The following is a 5863-nucleotide window of genomic DNA, read 5'->3' as shown; positions in this document are numbered from 1 at the left end:
GCTCACACACATAAACACACACACACACACACAGGTCACACACAGTTCACACACACCTCACACACACAGCTCACACACACATATACACACACACACACATGGCTCACACACAGGTCACACACGCGGCTCACCCCAGGGCTTCATTTGTCCCCTGGTCATTGTAATAGTAGCAGTTGTTGGAGGGCAGCCGGAGCTCAAGCATGTGTCTGTGTGTGTGTGTGTGTGTTTGTCTGTATGTGTGTGTTTGTCTGTGTGTGTGTATTTGTGTGTGTGATGACTTCTGTAAGTGATAACTCCTTCAGATAACTCCTTCAGTTTTTTTGGGATAAGTGCCCCAGGTCGGGCAGATGGAGGCTGACCCAAACCCCCTCGTCACGGGAGCATCTTCCTACAATAACACACACACACACACACTACCTGCTGACCTCAACCCCCTCTTCGTGGGAGCTCCTTCTTACAATAACACACACACACACACACACACACGCACTACCTGCCTGCCAGGGCTATTCAGCACGTGTAACTACCCGTGTCCCTTCAACTGCCAGGGTACGGCACTATTTTTTTCTTTCTGTGTAATGGAAGTTTTGGTGGCTGGTCTGTGAGAACATTTGTGTAAGTCATGTCACTGCCCTGGCTTCACCTCTCCTCTGTCCTGTCTCAGACCTCTCCTCTGTCCTGTCTCAGATCTCTCCTTTGTCCTGTCTCAGATCTCTCCTTTGTCCTGTCTCAGACCTCTCCTCTGTCCTGTCTCAGACCTCTCCTCTGTCCTGTCTCAGATCTCTCCTCTGTCCTGTCTCAGATCTCTCCTCTGTCCTGTCTCAGATCTCTGTCCTGTCTCAGACCTCTCCTCTGTCCTGTCTCAGATCTCTCCTCTGTCCTGTCTCAGATCTCTCCTCTGTCCTGTCTCAGACCTCTCCTCTGTCCTGTCTCACACTTCTCTTGTGTCCCAGGGTGATTAGGATGCCAGAGGTTTTGTAATATGATGATGAGTCCGGCCCGAGGCTGCATGAGGATGAGGAGGCTGCATGAGGATGAAGAGGCTGCATGATGATGAAGAGGCTGCATGAGGATGAAGAGCCTGCATGAGGCTGCATGAGGCCGCATGAGGATGAAGAGGCTGCATGAGGATGAAGAGGCTGCATGAGGATGAGGAGGCTGCATGAGGATGAAGAGGCTGCATGAGGCTGCATGAGGATGAAGAGGCTGCATGAGGATGAGGAGGCTGCATGAGGATGAAGAGGCTGCATGAGGATGAAGAGCCTGCATGAGGATGAAGAGGCTGCATGAGGATGAAGAGGCTGCATGAGGATGAAGAGGCTGCATGAGGATGAGGAGGCTGGAGATCTCTCCTCTGTCCTGTCTCAGACCTCTCCTCTGTCCTGTCTCAGATCTCTCCTCTGTCCTGTCTCAGATCTCTGTCCTGTCTCAGATCTCTCCTCTGTCCTGTCTCAGATCTCTCCTCTGTCCTGTCTCAGATCTCTCCTCTGTCCTGTCTCAGATCTCTCCTCTGTCCTGTCTCAGACCTCTCCTCTGTCCTGTCTCAGATCTCTCCTCTGTCCTGTCTCAGACCTCTCCTCTGTCCTGTCTCAGATCTCTCCTCTGTCCTGTCTCAGATCTCTCCTCTGTCCTGTCTCAGATCTCTCTCAGATCTCTCCTCTGTCCTGTCTCACACTTCTCTTGTGTCCCAGGGTGATTAGGATGCCACAGGTTTTGTAATATGATGATGAGTCCGGCCCGAGGCTGCATGAGGATGAAGAGGCTGCATGAGGATGAAGAGGCTGCATGAGGATGAGAACGCTGCATGAGGCTGCATGAGGATATGGAGGCCGCATGAGGATGAAGAGGCTGCATGAGGGTGAAGAGGCTGCATGAGGATGAGGAGGCTGCATAAGGATGAAGATGCTGCATTTGTGTAAGTCATGTCACTGCCCTGGCTTCACCTCTCCTCTGTCCTGTCTCAGATCTCTCCTCTGTCCTGTCTCAGACCTCTCCTCTGTCCTGTCTCAGATCTCTCCTCTGTCCTGTCTCAGATCTCTGTCCTGTCTCAGATCTCTCCTCTGTCCTGTCTCAGACCTCTCCTCTGTCCTGTCTCAGACCTCTCCTCTGTCCTGTCTCAGATCTCTCCTCTGTCCTGTCTCAGATCTCTCCTCTGTCCTGTCTCAGATCTCTCCTCTGTCCTGTCTCAGATCTCTCCTCTGTCCTGTCTCAGATCTCTCTCAGACCTCTCCTCTGTCCTGTCTCACACTTCTCTTGTGTCCCAGGGTGATTAGGATGCCAGAGGTTTTGTAATATGATGATGAGTCCGGCCCGAGGCTGCATGAGGATGAAGAGGCTGCATGAGGATGAGGAGGCTGCATAAGGATGAAGAGGCTGCATGAGGATGAAGAGGCTGCATAAGGATGAAGAGGCTGCATGAGGATGAGGAGGCTGCATGAGGATGAAGAGGCTGCATGAGGATGAAGAGGCTGCATGAGGATGAGGAGGCTGCATGAGGATGAGGAGGCTGCATGAGGATGAAGAGGCTGCATGAGGATGAGGAGGCTGCATGAGGATGAAGAGGCTGCATGAGGATGAGGAGGCTGCATGAGGATGAAGAGGCTGCATGAGGCTGCATGAGGATGTGGAGGCTGCATTAGGATGAAGAGGCTGCATGAGGCTGCATGAGGATGAGGAGGCTGCATAAGGATGAAGAGGCTGCATGAGGATGAGGAGGCTGCATGAGGATGAAGAGGCTGCATGAGGCTGCATGAGGATGACGAGGCTGCATTAGGATGAAGAGGCTGCATGAGGCTGCATGAGGCCGCATGAGGATGAAGAGGCTGCATGAGGATGAGGAGGCTGCATGAGGCTACATGAGGCCGCATGAGGATGAAGAGGCTGCATTAGGATGAAGAGGCTGCATGAGGCTGCATGAGGATGAAGAGGCTGCATTAGGATGAAGAGGCTGCATGAGGCTGCATTAGGATGAAGAGGCTGCATGAGGCTGCATGAGGATGAAGAGGCTGCATGAGGATGAAGAGCCTGCATGAGGCTGCATGAGGCCGCATGAGGATGAAGAGGCTGCATGAGGATGAAGAGGCTGCATGAGGAAGAGGAGGCTGCATGAGGCTGCATGAGGATGAGGAGGCTGCATGAGGATGAAGAGGCTGCATGAGGATGAAGAGGCTGCATGAGGATGAGAACGCTGCATGAGGCTGCATGAGGCTGCATGAGGCTGCATGAGGATATGGAGGCTGCATGAGGATGAAGAGGCTGCATGAGGATGAAGAGGCTGCATGAGGATGAGGAGGCTGCATGAGGATGAAGAGGCTGCATGAGGATGAAGAGGCTGCATGAGTATGAAGAGGCTGCATGAGGATGAGGAGGCTGCATGAGGATGAAGAGGCTGCATGAGGATGAAGAGGCTGCATAAGGATGAAGAGGCTGCATGAGGATGAAGAGGCTGCATGAGGATGAAGAGGCTGCATGAGGGTGAAGAGGCTGCATGAGGATGAGGAGGCTGCATGAGGATGAAGAGGCTGCATAAGGATGAAGAGGCTGCATGAGGATGAGGAGGCTGCATAAGGATGAAGATGCTGCATGATGATGAAGAGGCTGCATGAGGATGAAGAGGCTGCATGAGGATGAAGAGGCTGCATGAGGATGAGAACGCTGCATGAGGATGAGGAGGCTGCATGAGGATGAAGAGGCTGCATGAGGATGAAGAGGCTGCATGAGGATGAGGAGGCTTCATGAGGCTGCATGAGGCTGCATGAGGATATGGAGGCTGCATGAGGATGAAGAGGCTGCATGATAAACTCATTCCCAAGAGATGTGTGTGTGTGTATGTGTGTGCTTTGCATATTGCCTTTGTTTCTATGGTGGTTTGTGTAATACAATCCCCGCAGTTCAATATATGCACTATTTCTTTCAGGGTTTTTAAAACTGTTATTCAAAGCAGCAGCCTTTTCCAGTTCTATGAATGTGTATATGTGCATGAGGAGGCTGCATGAGGATGAAGAGGCTGCATGAGGATGAAGAGGCTGCATGAGGATGAAGAGGCTGCATGAGGATGAGGAGGCTGCATAAGGATGAAGAGGCTGCATGAGGCTGCATGAGGCCGCATGAGGATGAAGAGGCTGCATGAGGATGAGGAGGCTGCATGAGGCTACATGAGGCCGCATGAGGATGAAGAGGCTGCATGAGGCTGCATGAGGCTGCATGAGGATGTGGAGGCTGCATGATGATGAGGAGGCTGCATGAGGATGAAGAGGCTGCATGAGGAAGAATAGTCTGCATGAGGCCGCATGAGGATGAAGAGGCTGCATGAGGATGAGGAGGCTGCATGAGGATGAAGAGGCTGCATGAGGATGCTGTGTGTGTGTAACAGCTCTGTGTAAGGTTGTGTGTGTGTGTAACAGCTCTGTGTAAGGTTGTGTGTGTGTGTAACAGCTCTGTGTAAGGTTGTGTGTGTGTGTAACAGCTCTGTGTAAGGTTGTGTGTGTGTGTAAGGCTGTGTGTGTGTAACAGCTCTGTGTAAGGTTGTGTGTTTAAGGCTGTGTGTGTGTAACAGCTCTGTGTAAGGTTATGTGTGTGTGTAACAACTCTGTGTAAGGTTGTGTGTGTGTGTAACAACTCTGTGTAAAGTTGTGTGTGTAAGGCTGTGTGTGTAACAACTCTGTGTAAAGTTGTGTGTGTAAGGCTGTGTGTGTGTAACAGCTCTGTGTAAGGTTGTGTGTGTAAGGCTGTGTGTGTGTAACAACTCTGTGTAAGGTTGTGTGTGTAATGCTGTGTGTGTGTAACAACTCTGTGTAAGGTTGTGTGTGTATGGCTGTGTGTGTGTAACAACTCTGTGTAAGGTTGTGTGTGTGTGCAACAGCTCTATGTAAGGTTGTGTGTGTACGGTTGTGTGTGTGTGTAACAGCTCTGTGTAAGGTTGTGTGTGTGTGTAACAGCTCTGTGTACGGTTGTGTGTGTGTGTAACAGCTCTGTGCAAGGCTGCATTCCTCCCCTGAAGAGGGATTCATTCTCAAACTATTCTGATCCACAGAGCTCCATGAAAGAACAAACAGCTTAACCCCTGAAGAGACCCAGACACCCACACGCACACACACACACTCCTCGTGTCCCTGTTCAGAATGCTTTAGGATTCCAGAATGAGGAAAGAACTTGGCAGAGATTCCATGTCTGCCTCAGCAAATACTTCTGTTCCGGATCTCTGTGTTCTGATAGAGAAGCCTGATGTGAGAGTGTCACGACCCAGAGGATCTTTTAGGGGACATCCGACAGCGCTTTAGCACCAGCAAACTGGGAAGTCTTCTCTCTTTTAAAAACACTAAAGTCAGCTCCAGCTGTTGGGCTATCCCTCCTGCTGTGTGTGTGTTTACTGAGGATGGTGTGTGTGTGTGTTTACTGATCATAGTGTGTGTGTTTACTGAGGATAGTGTGTGTGTGTTTACTGATCATAGTGTGTGTGTTTACTGATCATAGTGTGTGTGTTTACTGATGATAGTGTGTGTGTTTATTGATGATAGTGTGTGTGTTTAATGATTACAGTGTGTATGTGTGTTTACTGATGATAGTGTGTGTGTGTGTGTGTGTGTGTGTGTGTGTGTGTGTGTTTTCTGATGATAGTGTGTGTGTGTATACTGATGGTAGTGTGTGTCTGTTTTTGTATAATAGTGTGTGTGTGTGTGTTTACTGACGATAGTGTGTGTGTTTATTGATGATAGTGTGTGGGTTTACGTAGGATCGTGTGTGTGTTTGCTGAGGATCGTGTGTGTGTTTGCTGAGGATAGTGTGTGTGTGTGTGTTTACTGATGATAGTGTGTGTGTGTGTGTGTTTACTGATGATAGTGTGTGTGTTTACTTAGGATAGTGT

The sequence above is a fragment of the Sprattus sprattus genome (assembly GCF_963457725.1).
Source record: "Sprattus sprattus genome assembly, chromosome: 2".
NCBI classification, from domain to species: Eukaryota; Metazoa; Chordata; class Actinopteri; order Clupeiformes; family Clupeidae; genus Sprattus; species Sprattus sprattus.
This window is presented reverse-complemented; position numbering follows the sequence as displayed.